The sequence below is a fragment of the Peromyscus maniculatus genome, chromosome 9 (assembly GCF_049852395.1).
Source record: "Peromyscus maniculatus bairdii isolate BWxNUB_F1_BW_parent chromosome 9, HU_Pman_BW_mat_3.1, whole genome shotgun sequence".
Taxonomy (NCBI): domain Eukaryota; kingdom Metazoa; phylum Chordata; class Mammalia; order Rodentia; family Cricetidae; genus Peromyscus; species Peromyscus maniculatus.
In genome coordinates this window covers 54,492,536-54,505,183 of record NC_134860.1, presented here as the reverse complement: position 1 = coordinate 54,505,183, position 12,648 = coordinate 54,492,536, and positions in this window count along the sequence as shown.

Here is a 12,648-nt window from a genome sequence, read left to right as displayed (position 1 = left end):
CTCCCTCCCTCCCTCCCTCTCTGAAAATGAGCTTGGTGTAGCCTACCTAACCTGGCCTTGAGCTCACTATGTACCAGAGGACAACCATGAACTCCTGATTGTCCTGTCTCTGTTTCCTGAGTGACAGACATGGTGCCCATGAGTTCTGGAGGAAAGGAAAAGCATTCTAACTATAGCAGTGACTCTAAATCTTTTGAAGCCTGAGCTTCTTCACGAAAATGAGAGACTCATGCATCCTCTGTCCTTGAAAGAAAGCTCTTGTTTCTTATTTACCCTCTTTTGTAGGATCCCAGTGCACTTCTTTCTGGCTCTTCTAGCTTATTATTAATAGTCTTTACTTTTCTTCTTTGTGGCTTTACTATTTTTTAAAGGGTTATTTACATTCATTTTATGTTTAGGAAAGTTTTGTGTTATGGGGTATTCACCAGAGAAGACTGCTGGGACACAGGTTTAGGCCAATAGAAAGTCTTTGTTAGCTGGCCGGCAACTACACTGGAGGTTTGGGATCCCAGTGTAGGATCAACCCTTTCTCCAGGTGAGCTTTTTTTTTTTTTTTTAAGATTTATTTATTTGTTTATTTATTTATTCATTCATTCATTTTATATATATACAGTGTTCTGTCTGTATATATGCCTGAATGCCAGAAGAGGGCACCAGATCTCATTATAGATGGTTGTGAGCCACCATGTGGTTGCTGGGAATTGAACTCAGGACCTTTGGAAGAGCAGCCAGGGCTCTTAACCTCTTGAGCCATCTCTCCAGCTCCTCTCCGTAAGCACCGCCCCCCCCCAAAAAAAAAAAAAACATATTCTGTGTTGACACAGTTCAGTTAACAACAACAGTTAGCCAGTTGGAAAGCATCAGAAGAGGCACATCTAGTCACCATTGGTACATGCCCACCATGTAGTCTCAGAGGCCCAGCGGCGTTGTTGTTGTTGTTGTTGTTGTTGTTGTTGTCCAGATGTGTTAACTGACATAGCAGACTAAGAACTGCCTGGATGAGATGTTTTGGACATTAGACAAGTTCCAGTCAGTCCCTTGTAAGTCCTTCGATTTTAATCTGGGCTGTTGCCAGTCACAATGAGTTTTGATAGTCAATGGGCAACAGTCTAACAAGCAATCCTGGCCAAATATTGGCTAGGAATGATTAACTCTATCCACAGGGTCCCTGCATGTGGCATAGAATCTGATTCCCCAGGTTCTCCCTGTTTCCACAAGGCCAGAATCTTTCTTAAGGAATTTTTCAGGAAGCCTCAGTTTTACAACTCTAATTTTTGCAATGGAGACTCCCTTGTTGCTGATAATGAAGGGACCCAGCCACACGACATGCATACAATTGTAAACTCTGTATTCCTATCTCAAAAGATAAACTCCTGCATCTTTCTTTTCTCTAATACAATCAGACACTTTAAAGTAGGTGTGGTAGTTTTAATGTGATTGGTCCCCATAGGCTCATAGGGAATGGCATGGCCTTGTTGGAGGCAGTGTGTAACTGTGAGAGTGGGCTTTGAAGTTTCAGATATGCTCAAGCTACGCTCAGTGTCACAGATCAATTCCTACTGCCTGCATACCAAGATGTAAAACTCACAGTTCCTTCTCCAGCACCATGTCTGCCTGCATGTCAACCATATCCCGCCATGATGATAATGGACTGAACCTCTGGACTGTAAGTCACCCAATTAAATGTTCTCCTTTAGAAGAGTTGCCATGGTCGTGGTGCCTCTTCACAGCAATAGAAACCCTAACTAAGACAGTAGGCATCGTCTTAGGGCAAGATGGAATATGGGATGCTGGTTTGTAGCTGTTGTGTTGCAAATTCCCCAGAGACCACTAAGGAGTCGGTTTCCGATGTAAGCACACAAGAGGGTCTTTTTACTTTCAGGTTCAAACCCGGACCACCACCCTATGCGCCAATGCAGCAGATGGAGGGAAATGCGGCAACGGCGGCAGGCCCAGGGGTAGGAGACTTTTTAAAACCACCAGCCGAGAATTACATGCCGTGGCGTTTTGTGATTAGGTGAAGGGATATGAGGCAAGGCGATTTTTGGAAACTATTGGTCTAGACTTTCTCGCTCGAAACCACATTTGAAACTAATTGGCTGCTTCTAGGGTATCGGTTCAAGTTTCATTGTCACAGCACATTCCTGAGATTCTTCCTGCCGGGGTACAGCCCCTGGTCACCAGGTGGTCGAAGATGGTGGCCCTTCTCTAAGAAGGAGTCTGTAAAGTCAAGTCTAAGCCTTCACATTGCCTTCACAGTAGCCACATTTGGTATCACCTCCTCTGTATCTGTCCTTTATTTTATAAACTATTCATTTTTTTCTATGACTATATTCTTTTCCTTTTCTTTTTTGAATATTTTATTTATTTATTTATTTATTTACACTCATGATAGTCATTGATTACACTCACTTCTACAGAGAAAATATTTTATTGTTTAAAATAACCCTGGACTTTTAAATTTTAACCTGTTTTTATGTTCAGGCTATCTAAGTATTATTTCTCCTGTAGTTGTACATAAAATGTTTTTACATTAAAAAAAAGGACAAATACTATAGAGTTGTATTACATGAAATATACAGAATATACAAATTCATAGAGACAGAAAGATCAGACATTATCTCAAGATAGAGAAGAAAGGAATACAGAGCAATGATTTCCGAAGTACAGAATCTCTGTTTTGTGTGATGGAAAAACCCCACAAATGGACAGTAGTATCAGGACATAATATCATGAATGTAATAAATCAATAGAATTAATGTAATTATGAATATCATAAATATAATTATTGAGTGACTACTGCAATGTAATCAATGAATACCTTTTTGAAATGGTAATGTATATCCTGTGCCATTATATGTTGGAATTATGTAGTCTGATTTTGGTTTTACAGGGATTACAGTTAACAGATTGCGTGAGTCTCAGAAGAGACTTTGAACGCTGGACTTTTAAACAGTGCTGACACTATGATGGACTATGGGGACTTTTGAAGTTGGACTAAGTAAACATTCTGCGTTATGATATGGCTACAAGTCTACGGAGGCCAGAGAGTGGAGTGTGGTGGTTTGAATGAAAATGGGCCTTATACACCCATAGGGAATGGCACTATTAGGAGGTATGGCCATGTTGGAGTGGGTGTGGTTTTGTTGGAGGGTGTATCACTGGGGGTGGACTTTGAGGCCCCAGATGCTCAAGCCAAGGCCAATATCTCATTCTCTTGTTGCTGTCTGCCAAACCAGATGCAGAACTCTCAGCTCCTTCTCCAGGACCATGTTTGCCTGCATAGTGCCGTGCTTCCCGCCACGATGATAATGGACTAAACCTCTGAACTGTAAGCCAGCCCCAATTAAATGTTTCTTTATAAGAATTGCCATGGTCACGGTGTCTCTTCACAGCAATAGAAACCCTAACTAAGACAGAGGGGAATTCTGCCACCCACCTGGAAATGGTAACTATAAAAACTAGGAAGTAATTATGTCCTCCCCTGGCAGGCTGATCTTAGTGAAGTCGGTTTTCCCAGAGCTTGCCAGGGTGTCGGTTTCTCATTCAGACCCCTTTATAGGTAAGGGATCTCTGTTTTGGATTAAAGGAGCACAAATATGGCATCTGGCTGAGACATTTTGTGCCAAGCTGTCCAATTTAGTTTTAACATATGTTGGTCTGAGCAACTCAGAAAGTTTTATGGACCCCCGATGAGTAGCCTGGTGAAGAGCAGTTGCCCGAGTCCAATCACGTGTTTCTGGGAGAATGATCTTTACCTCTGCTGTCCTTCACCAATGTGTGGATTTGAGCTGTCCATTTCTTCTTTACCACAGAGTCAATAGGCCCCACTGTTTTTAGGACCATTTGTCAGACAGCCAGGTCAGCAGCTGGTGGTGGAGGACAGCAATTCATAGGGAAAGCTAAATAATCTCTAGGAGGTCCAAGATTTTTTAATGTCCTTTCTTTCCAGCAAGAAGAAGTCCTCTTTCTCTATAGGTTACACTGTGGACATGCCCAGTAGTAAAAGCACAGTGACTATCCAAATATATGGTGGTGGACCTTTCTATTCCCTGTCTGAGAGCCGGGGTCAGCTCAATCTGTTCTGCTGCGCGGGCTGAGGTGCCTGACTTACTTAGAGTTTTATTGCTGTGAAGAGACACCATGACCACAGAAGCTATTATAAAGGAAAACATTTTAGTGGGGCTGGCTTACAGTTTCAGAGGTTTAGTCCATTATCACATGGCGGGAAGCATGGCAGCATGCAGGCAGACCTGGTGCTGGAGAAGGAGCTGAGAGTTCTACATCTTGATCCGCAGGCAGCAGGAGACTGTGTGTTACATTGGGCATAGCTTGAGCACATATGAGACCTCCACTTCCTCCAACAAGGCCACACCTACTCCAACAAGGCCCGATCTCCTAACAGTGCCGCTCCACGTGGGCCAAAGCATTCAAACACATGAGTCTGTAGGGGCCATTCCGATTCAAACCACCCCAGGCCCAAATCATTTCAGTTAAAGTAATGACGGCAGCTCCCACATACCTGGTTTCATCTTTCATCTCATAGAGTCACGGATTAGTACCAATAAGTTATCATAAGGCAAGAGAGTAGCAGGGTTGATAGCAGCGGGTCTCTCAAACTGGACTCGAGGGTAGTCTAGGAGTAGGGCCCAGGAAGGGGTCACACAGGCATCAGCCAGCCAGCATCGGTGTTCCTCAGAGGAGAGCCTCACTGCTATGGAGTGACGTGAATTTTAAGATCCTGACCCAGAGTTAATTTCTTTGTTTGTTTGTTTTTTTATTAGACTAGCAATAGCCACCACAACTCTCCCCACCCCCCACCCCCCACCCCCCGAGCTGAGGACCGAACCCACTTGCTAGGCAAGCACTCTACCACTGAGCTAAATCCCCAACTGCCACCACAACTCTTAGAAGGGGTAGAGGGGTGGACCATCCTATGACTACATAGAGGGTCCAGTTATTTGGACAGCCATGTCACAGGATGTTTCCATGGCCCTAATTTTGGGTTAAAAACCCTCTTGTCTTTTGTTTCATGGACAAACAAATGAAAAGGTTTCGAGGCGTCTCAAAATGCTAGGGCTGGAGCCAAAGGCAGAGCTGTTTCTAAAGCCAAAAATGTCTGTGTTTAGTCTCAGTCCAGATTAGAGGGTCAGCACCTCCCTTGTGCTGGTGTCTAGAGGCCTTGCTATTTCCACAAACTCTGGTATCCAGAGGAAGCAAGAACTCCTACCTGCACCTCAGGACTCTCGAACCTGTCTCAGTCCTTGGAGTTGGGATCTGAAGGATGGCAGCAATCTTACTCTGAGACAGGCTCCTTGTGCCTCCCCTGGCCAAGATAGGTAGCCTCTGATGTACAAAGTTGGACTCAGCTGACATTCTGTAGCCCAAGATCTAGCAGTCCCTCGGTGGCCCTTTTATAATCTATTTTCATGGGAAACCCCCTGGCAAAAGGGCAGGGGTCAGCATTTATTGGCTCGTCAAACAGGATTGGAGAATTTTTAAATCTTTGGGGAAATGTGGTTCGTGTAAGCTGACCACTGTAACCTCCCTCTGGGTCTGTCCATTTAAAAGCAAAGACAGGTTGACTCACCTTTGCCAATGGAAAGCTGAAGGATGCCTCTTACAGGTCCAAGACAGTGTCCACCTGTTTCTCTGGAAGAGTCAGACTCGTGAGAACCAGAGGCCCCAGGTTTCTTCACAGGTGGGAGAGGTATATTCCAGGATGACCAGCAGAGCACCAGGATGCCTGTCTCTCCAAGCCAGGCAATATGAGCTGCAACTTCCCCTTTTGTTTCCAGGTTCAGTGGGTAGTGTTTAATCTGGATGGGGTAGCTCGACTCTTTAGCTGAACAATTATAGGAGCTTGGTGTAGGGCCAGTCCTGGGGTACTGGTTTCTGCCCTTGGTTGTCAGTCTAAGAGATAGTCTGTCTATAGCTTTTGATTGGAGGCAGAACATGCAGCTAGGAGATATTCTTCTGATAGAGGGTAAGACACCAACTTTTTGCTGGCTATCTGTAAATCTAACTATGCCCTCATCAGAGAAGGTGATGACGGCTTCCAGTTTATGCAGAGGATCTTGTCCCAGTCAGTTCTCTGTTGTTAAACACTTCTGAGCTACCTCTAGCAACTGGGACCTAATTATACCTTCAAATTTTTCTAAAATTTGTAATTTTTTTCACTATCTGGGGCTAACTGGGTGGCAAAGGAAACCATTTTAGCATCTATCTTTAATCCTCCTAAAAAGGACCTAGCCAAAAAAAAAAAAAAAAATTTTTTTCTTTTTTTTTTTTGAGACAGGGTTTCTCTGTGTAATTTTGGTGCCTGTCCTGGGTCTCACTCTGTAGACTAGCAAAAAAATTTTTAGGTGTTCTTAGTCAGTGTTGGACCAAAGGGACAATGCATTTTGTCCAGGCTACATTGTCTGGCAGTGATCCCCCTGCCCAGCCCAGGGGCAGTTTTTCTACTTTTTTCAGAGAATGGTAAGTTTCTAGTTATAAGCATCACTAGTTTAAAAGAAGACATAAATTATTATTTTTTTCTCTTAAAAAGAAGACATAAATTACGAAAGACAAAGGAGTGGAACTCTCTCTTTTCCTTCAGGCTCAGCCCAGGGGAACTTTTCCTCTTCCCAGAGGCTGCTTAGAGCAGACATGGAGTAGATCCTGCTGTGTATATTCTGCTTAGATGGCAGGTGGTCCTGGATGAGAGGCCTGACCCCTCCCCAACTCCACATAGGGACCACCCCTGACTGTGGTGATGTATTTTGTCCCCCAATATACTGTGTCCCCCAATAAAATTTGCCTGAGGATAAGAAAAAAAAGCCAGCCACTATGTTTAACACAGAAGTCAGGCAATGGCCATGTGGTGGTGGCACACACCCTTAATCCCAGCACTCGGGAGGCAGAGCCAGGTGGATCTCTGTAAGTTCGAGCTCTACAGGGCGATATCCAGGTCAGACACCAAAACTACACGGAGAAACCGTGTGGGGGTGGGAGGGGGGCGAGAAGTCACGAAATGATAGCACAAGCCTTTAATCCTATCATTCAGGAGGCAGGGATCTGTCTGATCCCTGTGAGTTCAAGGCCACACGGGGGAACAGAGCCAAGTGTGATGACACACACCTTCAATCCGGGCACTAACCATAGAGGTCTGAAGGTCTGTACAGACAGACAGGAAGTGACAGAGCTGGACAGGAAGAGGAAGTGATGTAGCTGGGCTGAGAAAGCCAATGAGAGAACAACAAAAAGGCATATAGGCGGGAGTATACAGAAAGTCACTCTCTTTGGAGGTGGAGGTGTCGGTGAGGTGAGGTTAGCTTGTGGCTCTTCCTATTTCTCTGATCTCTCAGGTTTCAACCCTGATATCTGGCTCGCGTTTTTTTATTTAATAAGACGGTGTAGCAATTCGTCTACACCTGACCCTTGAGCAGGAGTCAAAAAATGAAACAAGCAAGCATTCCTGCTCCCATAGTGGGGCAGATGGAGGTTTGTTCAGTTTGATTTGAGTCTCTCTGGAGTGACCTGGCAGACCCAAAAGAATCCAGGTCCCCGACAGGAGGGGCACAGGTCTTAAGCCAGAGGAAAAGAAAAAGCCACAGGTCAATATAGGATAACTGAACTGACAGAAACATACAGGGAGACACACATATTTAAACAAAAAACAAACAAACAGGGGTGGCCACTACACATCCTTATGCCTGAACAGACAGGGGAGCCCAGTGTGTCTCACTTAGATCCCAGACACTGGATCAGTGGCCACATCTGACCTCTCCTATGTGTCCAAATGAAAGGTGCCTTAGCCAGACTCACCTCCAGAGGTGACAGACCAAGCGCGACTTTCTCGTTTCTTTCCTTTTAGGAGAGAGGTTTCGGATTCCTCTGAAGCATTAGTCAGCGATTGATCAAAGGAGTCTTGGGAACCTGGATCTTAGGTTGTACATCCCCTGGGAGCTCTTTGAATACAGTCTTCCTCCTCCAAGGGTCTCTGAGCCACACCCACAACCCCAGAGTCACAAGGTCTGGTCTCCGGGGATCTTGTCAGGATCTCCAAAAATGTTGTGGGGTATCTATCAGAGAAGACTGAACAGACACGGATTTAAACCAATAGAAAGTCTTTAATAGCGGGCCAGTGACTACATTGGGTGTTCATGATCCCAAGGTAACACCAAGTCTTTCTCAGGTGAGCTTTTAAGCACAAGAACCATGTTCTGGGTTAACATAGTTCCGTTAACAACAACAGTTAGCCAGAAGCAGAACTACAGAAGCCAAAAAGCAAGGTTAGCACATTCAGAGGCTTTCCCAGAACTATGGACTCGGATGGATTAGGTCTTTGTTTTGGTTTTGGCAAGTGGTGCTGTCTTTGTACTGAGTTTTACAGCCTGAATGGTACTTCCATCATAAAGTCAGCTGTGCTAAGGTCTGGGGCCTTGCTACATGTTGCCTGCATGTAGGTAAGTGCACTGTGTCCGTTCCCGGTGTCTGTAAGGGCCAGAAGAGGACGCTGGAGTTAGAGATGGTTGTGAGCTGCCATGTGGGTGCTGGAAACTGAACCCGGGTCCTCTGCAAGAGCAGCAAGTGCTCTTAACTGCTGCTTTTTCTCTAGCCTTCTAGAATCAAATTTTTGTTTATTTTTCCGAGACAGGGTTTCTCTGTGTAGCTTTGGTGCCTGTCCTGGATCTCGATCTGTAGACCAGGCTGGCCTCAAACTCACAGATCCACCTGGCTCTGCCTCCCGAATGCTGGGATCAAAGGCGTGCACCACCACTGCCCAGCTTAGAATCAAATTGTAAAAGAGAATATTATATATTATATTAGATTACTTCAAAGATCCTTTTATTTTATTTTTTTAAGATTTATTTATTTACTATGTATACAGTGTTCTGTCTGCATGTACGCATGCAGGCCAGAAGAGGGCACCAGATCTCATTACAGATGGTTGTGAGCCACCATGTGATTGCTGGAAATTGAACTCGGCACCTCTGAAAGAATAGCTAGTACTCTTAACCGTTGAGCCATCTCTCCAGCCCCAAAGATCCTTTTAGTTAATAAAATGTTATGATGTTAAAAAATAATAAGCTGAGGCCAGGTATGGTGCATCTCTATAAGCCTAGAACTCAGGAGGTAAAGCAGTACTCCAAGGTCATTCTCAGCTACACAGAAAGTTCAGTCTAGGCTACATGAGCCCTTGTATCATAAATAAATAAATAAATAAATAAGAGCGATGATGATGGTGATAAACTATGCAGAGCATGGTGACCATTCCTGTAATCCCAGCACTTGAGTAGCAGAGGCAGGCAGATCACCGCCAATTTAAGCTCGGCATAATTTACATAAGGGGTTCCAGGCCAACCAGGGCTATGTAGTGACATCTTATCTCAAAAGACCAAAATAATAATGATAATAATATGAAATAATTCTTTCAAGGATAAACTTTCATCCACTACAGTAGTCAATTTCCCATCTCTATGACAACAATATCTGAATAAACCAGCCTATAAAGAAGGAAGGACTGGGCTTGGCTCGTAGTTTCGGAGGCTCCAGCCCGTGGTCAGCTGACTGTTACCTTAGAGCCGGTGGTGAGGCAAACATCATGGGTGGAACACCTGGTGGAGTGAAGCTGTGTACCTCAGGACTGCTGAGAAGCAGAGAGAGGACCAGGCCAGGGTCACACATTCCCTTTCAAGGCCCTAACTTCCTTTAATTAGGCCCCACCTTTGCTAGGTTCTACCACCTCTCAATGGTGCCCCAGGTCATAGGCCAGGTTTTATCACATAGGCCATTTGGGGACACGAAAGATATAAGCCATAATACTCACTTAATCTTCCCTTATATTGTCAATTATTAATCATTGAATTTCTGCATTGGATGCCTCTTCTCTAAGAAAATAAGTCTAAGCCAGGTAGTGGTGGCACACACCTTTAATTCCAGTACTGGGGAGGCGAGGCAGGTAGATGTCTGGAAGTTCAAGGCCAGCCTGGTGTGCAGAGAGTTCCAGGACAGCCAAAGCAACACAGAGAAACCCTGTCTCAAAAACCAAAAGTGAGAGAGAGAGAGAGACTAAACGTAAAATTAAGCAGGTATAACAGTTATGAATCACCCTATTCCTGTCACTAAATGCTTTTCCTACTTTCCAAGCTATAAATATAAACTTTCAGGAGAAAAATAAACACAAACCGAGAGAGATACATAGAAGAAAACCCAAAAGTACAACAGAACACACAACCCATAAAGCTGGCATTCACATATGACTCCTGTTATGTTTCTTGGAAATTTTAGGTTCCCAACAAGATGAAGTAAATAAATAAACACTGGTGGGTCATCCACGCCTACACTTGCACAGCCTCCCCCGACATCTGCATCCCCCAAGCATATATACTGACAAGTTCCTTTTGCTCTCATCAGCATTCAGGACCGTCAATATTTTGGATTCTCACCATCCAGATATACCATTGCATCTTTTTGTTGTTTTGTGAAGGGGATTCTCTGCACAGCCCTAACTGTCCTGGATCTCACTATATAGACCAGGCTGGCCTCAAACTCACAGAGATCCACCTGCTTCTGCCTCCAGAGTGCTGAGATTAAAGGAGTGTATCCATATCTTTGTATCTTATTGTTTTCTTCCTTTCCTTCTTTCTTTCTTCACAAAACCTGGCGATTGTTGTTCAATATAAATGTTCTGATGTAGCAATATTTTTCCTCATATTTTTAAAATAAAACGTATATCAGTCACAAGAACTATATTGTTCCTTTTGTTTATAAGATGGTGTTGTGGCTTAGAGGTGGTTTATCCCTCCAGGGTGGTGCCATGGAGATCTTGTTCCCCTGGTAACAGGATTGAGATGCTGTGGAACCTCCAGGAGGTGAGGCCTGGTGGTAGGTCCTTAGGACAACTGAGAAGTACCATTGGAGTGGTTTGGAATTTGCACCTTACAAGGGTCACGGAGGGTTTTTTTTGCTCATAGACATGCGCTAGGAGAACCTGGAACGTTAAATACACAGGGCTGTTCCTTCAAGGGAAAGGATGCAAAACCTGTTTCCTGCCCAGAAGGCTGGAGTGGATGTGCCTTCGAGGCTGGTGACCTTTGTGCAATCTCTGTGGCTGAAGATTTTCTGGCACCAGACCTTTCTCTAAACCCATTCTTGTAAAACTCTTTTTGCACAGTCAATCTACAGAAGTTATCTTTATGGACTTTACAAAGAGTTTTGATGGAGTCACATCTGATATGTGTTTAGCTGACTTTGTTCCTCAAGGAGACTAATGTATGCTTTGTTGTGTACATGGGATTCAGTTATCACCAGAATGGTTTTCACCAAATTGCGATGTGCTTAAATATGTTTAAAAGGTGTGGACAGTGGTAGTGCACACCTTTGATCCCAGCACGCAGGAGGCAGAGGCTGGTGGATCTCTGTGAGTTCAAGACCAGCCTGGTCTACAGAGTGAGGTCCAGGGCAGTCAGGGCTGTTACACAGAGAAACCCTGTTTTGAAAAACCAAAAGAGAGAGAGAGAGAGAGACCCTGCACACAATCTCCGACCCAAGTGTCTCTCTGGCTTCTTGTTTTAATGTGCTTCCTCCCTCAAGCTCATGCTTCACTATCTACTACGGATCCCATTAGAGTCCACAGCATCTTTGGCCTTTCGGCCTGTGAATGTTTCTTATAGAATTAGCTGCCACGGGTATTTCATTGAGGCAGTGTGACATTAATGGGCATGGAACAGAGTGAAGAAGAGATTCTGTAAAGAACGAGTGATATTTAGAAAAATAAAATTGTCCCAGAGAAAAGTAATCATCCTCATTTTGCTGTTGATGGATAGTGTCCTGGTTGGGTTTGTTTGTTGGTTTCTTTTGGGGTTTTTTGTTTTGTTTTGTTTTGTTTTTGCTAAGTCAATACAAGCTAGAGTTACCTGAGAAGAGGGATCTCAGTGAGAAAAAGTCTCCATCAGATTGGCCTATAGGCAAACCTGTAGGGCATTTTCTTAATTAATGATTCATGTGGGAGGGTCCAGCCCATTGGGGGTGGTGCCATCCCTGGGTAGGTGGGCTGGGATGGTATTTTTAAAAAAGCCTGTCGCCAGGCGGTGGTGGTGCACGCCTTTAATCACAGCACTCGGGAGGCAGAGGCAGGAGGATCTCTGTGAGTTCGAGGCCAGCCTAGGCTACCAAGTGAGTCCCGGGAAAGGCGCAAAGCTACACAGAGAAACCCTGTCTCGGAAAACCAAAAAAAAAAAAAAAAAAAGCCTGTCATGAAATTTGCAGGCAATTGGATGGAACTAGAAAATATCATCCTGAGTGAGGTAACCCAGACTCAGAAAGACAAACATGGAATGTACTCATTTATAAGTGGATAATAGATGTAAAGCAAAGGATAGCCAGACTACAACCCATAGCTCCAGAGAAGCTACCTAACAAGGAAGACCCAAAAGGGATGCATGGATCGCCCTGGGAAGGGGAAATAGATAAGATCTCCTGAGTAAACTGGGGATGCAATGGACGGTAGGGGATAGAGGATGAGAACATAAGGGAACAGGATATTTGAGATGGAACAGGGATGGAGTGGGAGAGTAGTGAAAAAGATACCTTGATAGAGGGAGACATCATGGGGATAGGGAGTAACCAGGTGTTAGGGAAGTTCCTAGGAATCCACAAGGA